This window comes from Delphinus delphis, chromosome X (assembly GCF_949987515.2).
Source record: "Delphinus delphis chromosome X, mDelDel1.2, whole genome shotgun sequence".
In the NCBI taxonomy this organism is placed as follows: Eukaryota; Metazoa; Chordata; class Mammalia; order Artiodactyla; family Delphinidae; genus Delphinus; species Delphinus delphis.
The window spans coordinates 94,933,226-94,949,753 of NC_082704.1; positions in this window are offsets into that span (position 1 = coordinate 94,933,226).

The following is a 16,528-nucleotide window of genomic DNA, read 5'->3' on the forward strand; positions in this document are numbered from 1 at the left end:
TTCTGTACTTGTAAACTGGGAAAGGGAAGAAAAACAAAAAGTGTGGAATCATTTTAACATCATTAATTGTTGACTCTTAGTAAAAGTTACATATGGCCAGAAATATACATGGGATACAAGAACAGTAAGGAAAAGTTCTGCATCTTATTCCACTTAATCATCACACATGTAACAAATAATTGTAACTTTTATTGATATTTCATAAAACCAACTTTCACTCCCTTTTAAGTCCTCAACTTCATTTTCTTTTTTTAAGGAAACTTTATTTATTTATATATAAACATCTTTCTTGGTATATAATTGCTTTACAATGGTGTGTTAGTTTCTGCTATATAACAGAGTGAATCAGCTCTATGTATACATATATCCCCATATCTCCTCCCTCTTAAGCCTCCCTCCCACCTCCCCCATCCCACCCTTCTAGGTGGACACAAAGCACCGAGCTGATCTCCCTGTGCTATGCGGCTGCTTCCCATTAGCTATCTATTTTACATTTGGTAGTGTATATACGGAACTTCACTTTTATTTATTTATTTATTTTTGGCTGTGTTGGGTCTTCGTTGCTGCACGCAGGCTTTCTCTGGTTGTGGCTCGCGGGCTCTAGAGCGCAGGCTCAGTAGTTGTGGCGCACGGGCTTAGTTGCTCCACGGCATGTGGGATCTTCCCGGACCAGGGCTCGAACCTGTGTCCCCTGCATTGGCAGGCAGATTCTTAACCACTGCACCACCAGGGAAGCCATCAACTTTATTTTCAATCCCTGCTGTTAGCTTCATGCTTGGGACTTGCCAGATTAAAAATTTTATAACCATAATCGTTTCAGAAGGAATTGGGATTAATTTTGGTAGATTGTATAGTGGATTACCACCATCTCTATTTCCTCTCCCCTACCGTTTAATTCAGTTAGGCCGTAAAGCTTGTGAAGGATATGTTTGCTGTTTCTTTTTTGGCCTCTCCAGCACTTACCACAGTGTTTGGTAGGAGCTTAGTAAATGATTGTTGAATACTCAGAGGAAGTGCCTAATCCGTCCCTTCTTCTCCCTCACTTCCTCTTAGTCCTCAGTAAATTTTGGCGAATATGACTAAGACATGCTCAGAATCTGCGAGGGGGTTTAAGTCGGGATGCTTTAATGTCTCTGCACTTTGTCTCCATATTTTACTGCCTGTAATTCCATGACTAGTGATACTCCCCTAGAGATCTGGACAGTATGCTTTCTTCTTTCCATTTCTCATGCTCTCTCTGTGAATCCCCATCCATCCTACGCATCAGGGCCAGGGCTGAATAACGTGTGTATCTTTACCTGGGTCAGTTTTGCAAATGTAAGGAATTTGTTGCTTCAGTGATTTGGACAAATCAATTCAGGTGGTTTCATGCACACATTCAAAACTGTGCCCATGTAATCATTGGAAAGAGTTAGCAAGGAAGGAGGCAAGCCTGGGAGAGATGGAATGCACTTACATTTTTCATTTCCCTCTGCATAAATACGTGTCATAAATACATTTTCTAAAATTTCTCTCGAGACTTCCTCTTTCACTGGATTGTTCAGAAGTGTGGTGTTTAATTTCCAAAAGATTGGAGATTTTCCTTTCTGTTAATGATTTCCAGTTTAATTCCATTACGATCAGAGATTTTAATTCTTTAAAATGTGTTCATGTTTTATTTATGACCCAGGATGTGGCCTGTCTTAGTGAGTATTCCCTGTGTGCTTGAGAGGAATGGGTATTCTGTTGTTGTTGGGTAGAATGTTCTGTAGATGTCAGGTGGATCCCATTTGTTGATGTTGTTCGGTTCTTTCATACACTTGCTGACTTTTTATCTGGTAGTTCCATCAGTTACTGAAAGAGAGGTGTTGAAATTGTCAGCTATAATGTGGATTTGCCTATTTCTCTTTCAGTCATGTCAGTTTTGGTTTTGTGTGTTTTGCAGCTCTGTTGTTTGGGGTGTACATGTATGTGGGATTGCTACATGCTCCTGGTAGACTCATCTTTTTATCATTATATAATGTCCCACTTTATCCCCGGTGATGTTTTTTCCCCTGAAGTCTACTTTATCTGATATCAGTAGGTCACCTCTGCTTTCTTTTGAATGGTGTTTGTATGATACATCATGTTGCATCCTTTTATTTTTAACCTACCTATATCATTATATTTGAAGTGAATTTCTTGTAGACAGCATGTATTTGGGTTTGGGGAAACTTTAATTATTGTTTATTCTGCTCTTCCTTCCTGTTCATAATCTCTCAATCTCCTGTTTTCCCATTGTACTTTATTTGTATTTACGGTATAGCGGTTTATCACATTTTGTCTTATGTACGTATTCGAATGTGATTATAGAAGCAGTTTCTTATGTATTTGAATGCGATTATAGAAGCAGTTTCTTATATCTTTGATCCCCCATATGGAAGACAGGCAAATTTTGGTGGCTTGAGTTCAATATAGTACTGTTTTTAAATTCGCTGTGCTCTATTACCTGGTTTTCTTTCATTGAAGTGCAGTTGACTTACAATGTTGTGTTAGTTTCTGGTGTACAGCAAAGTGATTCAGTTATACATATATATACACATTCCTTTTCATATTCATTTCCATTACGGTTTAATCACAGGATATTGAATATAGTTCCGTGTGCTATACATCAGGACCTTGTTGCTTCTCTCTCTTACCTGTTAATGGTAAACTTAAAGTGTAAAATCCATGAAAGAAATGAGATTTTACATTTTGAAAAATCTCATCCTTAGTTTACTTTAGGAAGGCATATTGATGTTTGGTTGCTACACATAAAAATGCTTATGTAAAAGATTTAAAACTTTATTTTTAATTCCATCAAAGGGAAATATTATATCAGAGAGTCATAGTCTCAAATTCTGAAATCTGGGAAATCTAAATTTAAGAAAATACAAACTCGAGTGTATTTGACATGAGCACTTCTTGGGTGAATTAACGTAAGATGGTTAGAGGATGAAGAACTGTGGTGAAGGAGGGGAGTAGGTGGGAAGAAGCAAGTGAAAACTCCTTTCGTTGCCAATTCATACCCATTCTCTGCAACAAATCAAATATTCTTACTCCCTAATTTAATGTCAATGCTAACATTGCCCCTCATATATATATATATATACATATACATATATATATATATATACATATATATATATATATATTTAAATCTTTTTTGGAGTATAGTTGATTTACAAGGCTATGTTAGTTTCCGGTGTACAGCCCTCATATGTTAATAATAGCAAAATATAGGGATTTCTGTTGGCTCATAAAATAATAGTCTCATTGATGAGAACTAATAATTTTCGCAGAAGTGTTTTAGTAACATGTAGACTATGGTAACATCAGGGAACATTTTGCTTTTCCTTCAAGGGTTGCAAACTCCACCGCCCACCTGGGTCAGGGAGGTCATTTAAATGTGTGAAATGGGTCAAGGGTTTACCAAGGAATGTTGAGGACTGTGGTAAAGTAGCAAGCGCACGCCCCATATAAAGGCATTCCATTTAAAACATTTTAAAAATTTTATGAAGGACATACAAAACACGTCTCCTGGCCAAGCCACCTTTGTGCGACCTCCAGTTAAATTACTTAGCCATTTCAATGGAGAAGAAAACTAGTCTGTCTTTATCACGTTCAGGGTGCCTTTACCTCACATGTAACTTTCTCGTTTCGGAGTCATGTGGAATCTCTGAATATGGAATCATCATATGGGGACATTTTACAGTATGTAGTGACTCTAAGACATGATGCTATGCCTCAGGAATTTCTGACCCCTAGAATCTTAAAATCAATAGGCAGATTAAAAAAATCAGGGTCCCAAAAAGGTCTAAATAGTCATTTTTACTTTAAAACTTATTTTGTATATGAACATATATAATCTTTCTTTAAAATTAAGAATGGGACTTCCCTGGCGGTCCAGTGGTTAAGACTCCATGCTCCCCCTGCAGGGGGTGCACGTTTGATCCCTGATCGGAGAACTAAGATCCCACATGCTGCGTGATGCGGTCAAAAAAAAAAAAAAAAAACTTAGGCTAAAACAGCAAATAATTAAAACACTTAGCAAAAAAAAAGAATAACAATTATTTTTAAAAATTAAATTAAGAATGGCATCAATGATTCAATATATATTTTGCTCTAGATCAGGGGCCAGCAAAATTTTTCTGTAAAGGTTCAGAGAGTAAATATTTTAGGCTTGCAGGCCACATGATCTCTGTCGCGAGTAGTAAATTCTCTCATGATAGTACAGATGTAGCCACAGACAATATATGTGTGTGACTGTGTTCCAATAATAGTTACTTATGGACTTTGTGATATTTTCACAGAAAAAAATTGGGGTACTAGTTTTTTAAAAACAAATGGGTAAAACCATTACTAGTTACCCAAACCTTTAATGCTCAGCCAAAATTAAGTTGATATGACCCTTGTTTCTGCACTCGAAGTGAGCTCCATTTACTATCAAAATCCCACAGGGTATTTTCCAGTTGTTTTGGAAAGAAGGTAATATCATGTCTCAGAGCCAGCCCAGTGGCGTACAATGACCAGGCAGTGGGAGTGTCTGCCCACATGGGAAGGCTTATGACTTGCACTGTTTTGCTGTGCCTAGTGATAATAAAATGCAGACAGATTTTAGTCAGGTTTATTTTTTATTATTCTTGAAATTGTCTGTAGTCAGTGAACCCTATTGTTGGCTGTACTCATTGCCTACACCAAGGGGCAGACCGCTTCCACGGGCCCATCCTTGGAATGCCACATGGGGCCAGCCTACATGACGTTTGCCCACATGGTATCATTGGAGGGCTGTAGGAAAGCCTCAGACAAGTCTACCATAAAACAGCTGAAATTCTGCCATTCATAACAGAAATAATAATGATAGAAGTGGAGAATTAGCATTCATTGACTGTCTACCGTGTACCAGAAATTATGTGTTAAATGCTTTATTTATATTTGAAAGATGAGCGAATGGAGTTTCTGAGAGGCGAAATAACTTATCCAAGGCCACAGAAGGGGGCCAGATTCGGGGGGATTCGGGACTGGGTGCAGGGAGTGAGTAGGGTGGAGAAGGCAATGTGAGAAACCTCAGGAAAGAGGATGCATAAAGTCATGAGAAGAAACGGTTCTGAAGAACCTAGGGGCAGGACAGGAATAAAGACGCAGATGTAGAGAATGGACTTGAGGACACGGGGAGGGGGGAAGGGTAAGCTGGGACGAAGTGAGAGAGTGGCATGGACATATATACACTACCAAATGTAAGGTAGATAGCTAGTGGGAAGCAGCCACATAGCACAGGGAGATCAGCTCGGTGCTTTGTGACCACCTAGAGGGGTGGGGTAGGGAGGGTGGGAGGGAGACGCAAGAGGGAGGAGATATGGGGATATATGTATATGTATAGCTGATTCACTTTGTTATACAGCAGAAACTAACACACCATTGTAAAGCAATTATACTCCCATAAAGGTGTTAAAAAAAAAGAGAGAAATGTATGTGAACAAACAGCTCATGAGATGGGAACTTGAAGTGGCTATTAAAAATTTGGGGAAAAAAGAAAGGAAAAAAAGTCGTGAGAAGAGAGAGTTGCATGAGGAAAATATGAAAGGGTAGGGTTGAAATGAACGAGTGTGTCACAAGTTTCCCATGGCTGCCTTTGTTCCCCGGTGTGTCCTTTCTCCTCATCTTGAGCAGTGTATTTACAGCTAACAATATGCAGAATGCTTCCAGATTGCTGCTATCACAGGAGCCAGGGGTTTTCTGTGTCCGCTGAGCCTGCGGAATGCTCACTTGTTCAGTTTGTCAGCTATGCTGCAAACAAAGACTATGAACCGTGTGACCAATCGTCATATAGAATTGCTCGAAAAGAAAACTTACTCCATACACATTTATAAAGAAGCTCAAATAATCATTCAAGCCTTCTTCCTAGCACTTTGACATAATATTAAAAAACAACAACACTGAAGCAACATTCACAAGCATCAGCATATTGTAGAAGAATTAATTACCATAGTTTGATTGTTATATAAGATCACCTTTTCTAACCCCTAAAAACTATTTAACACCTTTTGAAAAGTGAGGTGATTGTGTAAGATGTAAAGGTAGTTTTGGTCTCATAGAAAGATTTCAGCACTTAACAGGCTCAGGGCCTTCCTCGTTCAAAAGAGGTGTGTCTTATTTTGGCAACCCAGATCTTTTTCCTATGACTCTGTAAACATTTTAAGTATGGCCATAGCTGTCATGTAGTAAAAGTCCTCAACTAAGATGAATACTAAAAGCATCTCTAGTGAGAAAAAGAAAGAGAAAAGAATAGAAAAAATAAGATGAAAGCATGTCTACAATTGGTAAAAAGGGAAGGGAGAGACAGGGAAGTTATCATATTCACTGAAATTGAAAGTAAATGTAAAATGGATAGAAAGTTTTAACGTTAGGAGTCTAAAAGTGGTCCTGCAACTTCAGTGTGCATCTCTATCACCTGGAGGGATTGTTAAAACACAGATCACAAGTCCTCACCCTGAAAGTCTCTGATTCAGAAGGTCTGAGGTGAGGCCCAATAATCTGCATTTTTAGCAAGTTTCCAGGTAATGCTGATGATGCAGGTGTGGGGACCACCCTTTAAGAACTGTTGGACCAGAGCAATGCTGCTTACTCTTTTCAAACTAACTACTCCTGATAGCAGAGGAGAGCAGGCCACCATGGGCTGCATGTGTGAATCCTGTATCTACCATTCACCAATTGTATGACCTTGGCCTCGGTACTTGACTGCTCTGTGAATTTTGCATTCTACTCTGTGACATATCCCTGTTTTTTTTCATAAAAGAATGACACCCCCTTAAATCTTTTGAGTAAAATGTTAAGTTCTAGGGTAAGGCACTGATCTGCAAACCCCACAGCACGCTAGAGTCACCAAGGGGACTCGAAAAAATACTGATGGCTGGTACCCATCCCCAGAGACTCTAACGTATTAAGTATAAGGTTAGTTTGGGAAGAGGCATTTTAAGAAAGTGGTTGGTGTAGTTATAACAGTACATGGTATAGATCGGTGAAAATATATAAGCCGAGGCTGCATGCATCTACATGGAGAAATAAACCCTCGAAAAAGCAACAGGAAATAGTCACATTATAACACAATAATACTTCTGTAAGGATCAAACACATTTAAAACAATTCCACATACATAGATGGTAAAAGTGTGAGAACGTGGACAGGAAACATAACGTACACCCCCAAGGTAATATTTGCCTCTTGTTAGGAAGGGGCTTGGAGGATGCCATTGAAGCGGCATACAAAAGAAACTTCTGGTGCAAAAATACTTGATTACTTTTAAAAAAAGAACGGGAGCAAGTGTGACAGAATGTTAACATCTAATACATCTAGGTGGGAGTTAGATGAGTAATTTTTATATCATTATATGCATTTCTGTTGTGTATTTTCAAGTCATAGAAAGGGAAGCTACATCTTCTATGCTCAGGGAGTGTGTCAGTTGTGGACCCTGCTGTGTGGTACTGGAAAAGACAAAGGGGAATCTATTGCACTGAGAGAAATCCCAAAAATACTTGACACGGGGCCCTTTTATTCAAGGAGAGTCTTGTAGGATGAGAGCTGTCAGAACACATTTGGGAAGCACTGCTTTATTGAATGGTGGACACCATCATCCAACGTTCGGTGTCATATGTCACCCCCGATGAGTGAAGACACAGACTTAAGCTTGTAAAGGATGGACTGTCATAGTCAGGCTTGAGCTCCCACCCCTGCTTGATAGTAGGAATCAGGCAATTTAGATCTGCAAGTAGTTCAGAGTCGGGAGGTACGTCCCGGGTCCTCAGTGTTGCACCCAGGTTCAGAGATTCACTAGGATTCTTGGAAGAGGATTCTTGGGAATCAGCATATAGTTGCAGTCGGGGCTGAGATTTATCACAGCCATGTCGTAAGGATACAGAGCCAGATCCTACGGGGACAAACACAGGCGGAGTCTGGAGGAATCCATGTGTACGCCTCCCATGAGGGGCCACACACAACATCCTCTTCCCCCAGAAATTAAAATGCAGCATCATGTGTGCAATGCTTTTGCCCAGGGAAGCCCTTTGAGACTCAGTTTAGGGTTGTTTTTTGTTTTTTACTGGAGGCTGGTCACATAGGCACCCTCTGCCTATCATGTAGCAGAAGTCCAGACTTCCAGAAGGAAAGTAGGTGTCAGAATAAAAGACGATGTTTGTATTCGGTCCAGGCACAGTAAAAATTCGTATCAATTAGGGAGTATTAAGTACCCCCCCCCCCCCCCCGCCGAAATCGAAGCTCCCAGACACCAGCCAAGGGCCAAGTTTGCAAACAGGCCTTTCTGAGGGTAGCAGTCTCAGGACTGCTATGTTCTTGTGTCTGCAGAGGACAGTTGGTGGAAATCTCAGATACTACCATCGCTAGTATTAAGGAACCCTACAGGATAGAATGATGGGGTGAAACCAGCAAGGTGAAGCCTATGAAGGGAAAACAAGAGCTTTGCCTTAAAGTCCAAAAGATCAATTCCGAGTACTGGCTGGAGGAGACCCAGCTTGACAGCAGTTAATGTGAAAACCCCCAGGGGGTTTGCTGCTCAATATCAATTAACAGTGTTAACTGAGCCATTGGAAAAACTAATTGAAACTTATTCTAAATTAATGAGCGTGTCATGTCCAGATCAATGGATGTAGAACTCCCATGGTATTCTGAAATGACCAAACATCATTTGGAAAATGTATGCACTTCTAAGGCTTTTATTCTAATACATGGATGAATATATAAAAGATGTGCAGTAGGTAGTGTGGGCTGCTAGAGTGACACATGTACGAGCAGCTTTACCTTTTTTTTTTTCTTTGCGGTACGCGGGCCTCTCACTGCTGTGGCCTCTCCCGTTGCGGAGCACAGGCTCCGGACGTGCAGGCTCAGCGGCCATGGCTCCGCGGCACGTGGGATCTTCCCAGACCGGCGCACGAACCTGTGTCCCCTGCATCGGCAGGCGGACTCTCGACCACTGCGCCACCAGGGAAGCCCAGCCTTATCATTTTTGAAATGAGGTTTTGAACATTTTGAAATGAGTCTGGGAGATTCTCTTTTGCTCCATTTGGCAGAACTGAGACCATGGAGGCAGCTTTAGGAGACAGATACGGAGACAATATAAAAAAGGAATGAGGGCAGCCCAGCTATGGAATTAGCTGACTTGGGCAAGAATGTCTTCCCCAATAATGGAAATGTACACACAGCTGGATGAACATGTGTCTCTAGACTGGAGGAGACATTGAAACTGAAGATCTGTAGAGTCTCTTTCTACTCCACAATGCTTGACCCTGTGGTCCTATGAATTTAGACGTTTCCACTGTGCCCGTGGCTCAGAGGCTGCTGAATGGACGGTCAAAGGAAGAACGGGAGTCATGACCTTTGTCCGGTGTCTCAGTCTCATTTTGAGTGTTGCTGCAGGAACCCCGGGGATGCTCCCAAGCCCTGGGGGCTCATTTCATAACATTGCCTCATACAGGCAGGCCCTAAAAGTTTTGGAGACAAAACTTTTCACTGGCAAGATTCATGCTTGAAATTCTACCTCGAGAATTAATCTGCTAAGGATTCTGTGACAGACATCAAGACACTACCTCAGTGAAGGACTCTGTTAAATTTGAGATGCAATTTCAGTATACACCAGGAAGTTCCTTAGTCCCAACTGACCAGAGCTCCTCACGTTATATACCATTAAGCATTCATTTTTCTGCATCTTACTAATATGTCAACTTTCACAAAACACCCACTAAAAATAAATACCCCTGGGTGAAGTAGTGCTGTAGCTAATCTCATGTAAATCAGGGTTCTCTAAATGCTTCATATTATGTAAAAAATATTGATTTCTATCAGGAAAAATTCAGTTGTATCAGTAAAAAAAAAAAAAAATTGTGTCCCCACCATGCCTATATCTATTTTATTTCCTCATATACTTGACTCCCTGGACTCAGTCTCATTCAAACTTACTTCCTTGAAACAACCAGAACCCTAGTCACAGCCAGCTCTCTGCCTGCCCTGCAGCTGTACCCTGCTAGTGCCTTTGGCTGGAGTAAAACTCACCGCCACGCAGACGGGTGTCTCTTGAAATTCATACTGCAAACCTCACGTGGGCCCTTAGTGCAGCTGGGCCATCAGACTGTTCTTCCCCAATCTAGTCACTCTCCCGGAAGTATATCTCAGACTTGAGTGTGCTGTCAATCACCGGGGGTCTTGATAAATACACTTTCTCATCTTGCCATTGAGTATGAGAGCCTGTGTTTCTAACAGGCCTCCAGGTAAGGTACAACACTGGTGACCCTCGAGTAGCAAAGTCCTAGATGACTATTTCATACTTTATTATCTCTCTTCAAGCTTCTAACACTTGATCCCCGACCCCTACAACCAGCTAGTGACCTGCTTCTTACCGTACCGAGAAAGTGGTAGGAATCAGAGGAGGGCATCACAGACTCCGTCACCTCACCTACTGTCCTGCCAGCACCTGGACCCACGCATTCTGCCTTCCCGTCTGTTAACAGACATCTCAGACATACGTTGCTCAAGAGTGAACTTCTGATGTTGTCCCTACTATCTCCTCTACCAAGTTCCATGCGCCCGTCTCTGCCGGGCGCATCTCTGTCATTTCTCCAGTTGCTGAAATCAAAAGCCTTGAAGTAATCCTTTCTCATGTTTCTTTCCTTCATACCCTATATCCAATCCTATTTGCTTTACCTTCAAAACACATCCATAGTCTGACCACTTCTCGCTACCTGTACTGTTACCACCCCCTCCAAGATACCTGGATCACCATAATCATCTGGTAAATGGCCTCCCTGCTTCTAACCTTGCCCCATTAGGGTCTATTTAAAACTAAGCAGTGAGAGTGATCTTATTAAACTTACCATATGTTATTGAATCTAAGATGCCATCAATTGTAGGAAGCAGCCTTATTTTATGTATAAGTAAGTAAAGGGACATTGCCATGAAGTAAACTATGACGCTTTGCCTTAATAATAATCTTGTGCAAACCATCACTTAGTCTCACCAGAATCTGTCTGCTTTGAAGATACTTCACAATTCCAGGATACTTGACACTTTTTACTGCATGCAGATTCATTCATTGCTTGATGGAATGGTAGGCAATCCTTTCGGATGTATATCATGAACAAAAGAAAACCCAAGTCCATCTACTCATTGATACATTTTTAAAGCACTTACTTGGTAATTGTTTTGCAGGAAGTTATGGACTTTCAGTCATTCCTCCAACGATGAACATTCATTTCACTAGTATCCAATTTTTACGCTGCTGCTGTGTTTCCCTGACTTTCTGTTGCACCTTAACTTTTTGTTCCAGTACCAAATCATCATATAATCTTTTGGAAGGCACTTGAAAAAGCAATTAGACTCAACATGGGTAGTACGGATAATGCACAGAACTCGCCTAAAGGGAGGAAAATGAGAACTTTCCTGAACAGGTTCCTCTGTGCAGGCAATGACAACTATGCCTGAACTGCCACTTGCCAGACAAGTATTCTAATACAATTTCTACAAGGATAATCCCGATAACCCCAGGGATAAAACGTAGGGAAAAAGTGATAAAATTCAGTACGTCAGATCATGTCCCTCCTATACTCGAAACTATCAAAGGCTGTCTATTGCATTTACCAGCATCTGTACCGTACCCTACAGAGTGTTATGCGTGAGCTCCCTGGCCCCCACCACAAGCACTTGGGTCTTTGCCCTAGAGGGGGTTTGTCGTTAGAGTAACCAGGTGGGTGTTTGGAATCTAGCCACGAGGATACTGAGTTGAGGATATATTTAGTTTGGACTTCTGCGCTGTATTTCAGTGGTTCACAGTCCTACCTATAGGTAAGCTACTGCTAGCTTTCCCACGTACGAAATGGCTTCCAGAAATTCTCCTCATGTCCGCTGTGCTGACTCACCTGTGTTAGGACATGAGGATGCAAGGCCAAAGGCTGTTTGGTAACATAACCACGTGCTCTGGCTCCTGGCACCGGGAAGAAGGGACGGACTGGCAGAGAAACAATTATCGGAATGCATGGTGCCAGAAGCTAGACCATGGGAAACTCTTCTAAGCACTAGCATATAAAATTGTAGGCAGAGTGGTTTACTCACATCAGTGCTTGTCGAACAGAAGTTCTCTCCTATCTGGAACATACATGAAAGTGCAGCCGTAAACGCCACCCCATACTTCAGGATTCTCAGTGTGTGTGCTGTTTGTCGGATTTTAGGGGTGGTAATATACTGCAGTTTCCTTTGTCATTCTACATAAATCTTTGATTTCGTGCCTCATCTTGTATTTGTGCCTTTGAAGTCTTTTTTTTTCTAATACTTTTATTGGAGTATGATTGCTTTACAATGGTGTGTTAGTTTCTGCTTTATAACAAAGTGAATCAGCTCTACATATACATATAGCCCCATATCTCCTCCCTCTTGCGTCTGCCTCGCTCCCACCCTCCCTATCCCACCCCTCTAGGTGGTCACAAAGCACCGAGCTGATCTCCCTGTGCTATACGGTTGCTTCCCACTAGCTATCTGTTTTACGATTGGTAGTGTATATATGTCCATGCCACTCTCTCACTTTGTCACAGCTTACCCATCCCCCTCCCCGAGTCCTCAAGTCCATTCTCACCATCTGTGTCTTTATTCCTCTCCTGCCCCTAGGTTCTTCAGAACCATTTTGGGTTTTTTTTTAGATTCCATATATATGTGTTAGCATACGGTATTTGTTTTTCTCTTTCTGACTTACTTCACTCTGTATGACAGACTCTAGGTCCACCCACCTCACTACAAAGAATTCGATTTTGTTTCTTTTTATAACTGAGTAATATTCCATCGTATGTATGTGCCACATCTTCTTTATCCATTCGTCTGTCGATGGACACTTAGGTTGCTTCCATGTCCTGGCTATTGTAGATAGAGCTGCAGTGAACATTGTGGTACATGACTCTTTTTGAATTATGGTTTTCTCAGGGTATATGCCCAGTAGTGGGATTGCTGGGTCATATGGTACTTCTGTTTTTAGTTTTTTAAGGAACCTCCATACTGTTCTCCATAGTGGCTGTATCAATGTACATTCCCACCAACAGTACAAGAGGGTTCCCTTTTCTCCACATGCTCTCCAGCATTTATTATTTGTAGACTTTTTGATGATGGCCATTCTGACTGGTGTGAGGTGATAACTCATTGTGGTTTTGATTTGCATTTCTCTAATGATTAGTGATGTTGGGCGTCTTGCGTTTGTCGGCCATCTGTATGTCTTCTTTGGAGAAATGTCTATTTAGGTCTTCTGCCCATTTTTGGACTGGGTTGTTTGTTTTTTTGATATTGAGCTGCATGAGTTGCTTGTATATTTTGGAGATTAATCCTTTGTCAGTTGCTTCGTTTGCAAATATTTTCTCCCATTCGGAGGGTTGTCTTTTCGTCTTGTTTATAGTTCCCTTTACTGTGCAAAAGCTTTTAAGTCTCATTAGATACTCTTTGTTTATTTGTGTTTTTATTTCCATTTCTCTAGGAGGCGGGTCAGAAAGGATCCTGCTGTGATTTATGTCATAGAGTGTTCTGCCTACATTTTCCTCTAAGAGTTTGATAGTGTCTGGCCTTACATTTAGGTCTTTAATCCATTTAGAGTTTATTGTCGTGTATGCTGTTAGGGAGTGTTCTCATTTCATTCTTTTACATGCAGCTGTCCAGTTTTCCCAGCAGCACTTATTGAAGAGGCTGTCTTTTCTCCATTGTATATTCTTGCCTTCTTTGTCAAAGATAAGGTGACCATATGTGTATGGGTTTATCTCTGGGCTTTCTATCCTGTTCCATTGATCTATATTTCTGTTTTTGTGCCAGTACCATACTGTCTTGATTACTGTAGCTCTGTAGTATAGTCTGAATTCAGGGAACCTGATGCCTCCAGCTCCATTTTTCTTTTTCAAGATTGCTTTGCCTATTCGGGGTCTTATGTGTTTCCATACAAATTGTGGAATTTTTTGTTCTAGTTCTGTGAAAAATGCCATTAATAGTTTTATAGGGATTGCATTGAATCTGTAGATTGGTTGGGTAGTAGAGCCATTTTCACAGTGTTGATTCTTCCAATCCAAGAACATAGTGTATCTCTCCATCTGCTTGTATCATCTTTAATTTCTTTCATCAGAGTCTTATAGTTTTCTGCATACATGCCTATTGTCTACTTAGGTAGGTTTATTCCTATGTATTTTATTCTTTTCATTGCAGTGGTAAATGGGAGTGTTTCCTTAAATTCTCTTTCAGATTTTTCAGCATTTGTGTATAGGAATGCAGGAGATTTCTGTGCATTAATTTTATATCCTGCTACTTTACCAAATTCATGGTTTAGCTCTAGTAGATTTCTGGTAGCATCTTTAGGATTCTCTATGTATAGTATCATGTCTTCTGCAAACAGTGACAGCTTTACTTCTTGTTTTCCAATTTGGATTCCTTTTATTTCTTTTTCTTCTCTGATTGCTGTGGCTAAAAATTCCAAAACTATGTTGAATAATAGTGGTGAGTGTGGGAAACCTTGTCTTGTTCCTGATGTTAGTGGAAATGGTTTCAGTTTTTCACCATTGAGAACCATGTTGGCTGTGGGTTTGTCATATATGGCCTTTATTATGTTGAGGAAAGTTCCCTCTACGCCTACTTTCTGGAGGGTTTTTATCATAAATGGGTGTTGCATTTTGTCGAAAGCTTTGTCTGCATCTATTGAGATGATCATATGGTTTTTATCCTTCAATTTGTTAATATGGTGTATCACGTTGATTGATTTGCATATATTGAAGAATCCTTGCATTCCTGGGATAAACCCCACTAGACCATAGTGTATGATCCTTCTAATGTGCTGCTGGACTCTGTTTGCTAGTATTTTGTTGAGGAGTTTTGCATCTATGTTCATCAGTGATATTGGCCTGTAGTTTTCTTTCTTTGAGACACCTTTGTCTCGTTTAGGTATCAGAGTGATGGTGGCCTCATAGAATGAGTTTGGGAGTGTTCCTCCCTCTGCTATATTTTGGAAGAGTTTGAGAAGGATAGGTGTTAGCTCTTCTCTAAATGTTTCATAGAATTCGCCTGTGAAGCCCTCCGGTCCTGGGCTTCTGTTTGTTGGAAGATTTTTAATCACAGTTTCAATCTGAGTCCTTGTGATTGGTTTGTTTATATTTTCTGTTTCTTCTTGGTTCAGTCTCAGAAGGTTGTGCTTTTCTAAGAATTTGTCCATTTCTTCCAGGTTGTCCATTGTATTGGCATAGAGTTGCTTGTAGTAGTCTCTCATGATCCTTTGTATTTCTGCAGTGTCAGTTGTTACTTCTCCTTTTTCATTTCTAAGTCCATTGATTTGAGTCTTCTCCCTTTTTCTCTTGTTGAGTCTGGTTAACGGTTTATCAATTTTGTGTATCTTCTCAAAGAACCAGCTTTTAGTCTTATTGATCTTTGCTATCGTTTCCTTCATTTCTTTTTCACTGATTACTGATCTGATCTTTATGATTTCTTTCCTTCTGCTAAATTTGGGGTTTTTTTATTCTTCTTTTTCTAATTGCTTTAGGTGCAAGGTTAGGTTGTTCATTTGAGATGTTTCCTGTTTCTTAAGGTAGGATTGTATTGCTGTAAACTTCCCTCTTAGAACTGCTTTTGCTGCACCCATAGGTTTTGGGTCGTCATGTCTCCATTGTCATTTGTTTCTAGGTAGTTCTTGATTTCCTCTTTGATTTCTTCATGATCTCTTGGTCATTCAGTAGCGTATTTTTTAGCCTCCATGTGTTTGTATTTTTCCTGGAGTTGATATCTTGTCTCGTAGCGTTGTGGTCAAAAAAGATAGTTGATGTGAACAACCAAACCAAAAAAGAAATCCACCAATGATAACAAGCACTAAAATCTATACTAAGAAAAAAAAAAGGACATACAGAACCCTAGGGCACATAGTAAAAGCAAAGCTATACAGACAAAGTCACACAAAGAAGCATACACTTACATACTCACAAAAAGAGAAAAAGGAAACAAAGTATATATAAAAGGAAGAGAGCAACAAAAGCAATAAACAAATGTACCAATGATAATAAGCTCTACATACTAAATACAATAAACATAAAACCAGAAACAAATTAGATGCAGAAAGCAAACTTCAAGTCTGCAGTTGCTCCCAACGTCTACTGCCTCAATCTGGGGATGATTCATTGTCTATTCAGGTATTCCACAGATGCAGGGTACATCAAGTTGATTGTAGAGATTTAATCCGCTACTTCTGAGGCTGCTGGGAGAGAGTTCCCTTTCTCGTCTTTGTTCGCACAGCTCCTGGGGTTCAGCTTTGTATTAGCCCCGCCTCTGCGTGTAGGTCACCTGTGGGCATCTTTTGGGAAGTCTGAGGTCTTCTGCCCACATTCAGTAGGTGTTCTGTAGGAGCTGTTCCACACATAGATGTATTTTTGATGTATTTGTGGGGAGGAAGGTGATCTCCATGTCTTACTCCTCCACCATCTTGAAGGTCCCTTCCAATGCTTTCTTTTAATTGTGCAAGATTCAGGCCCCATGAAAC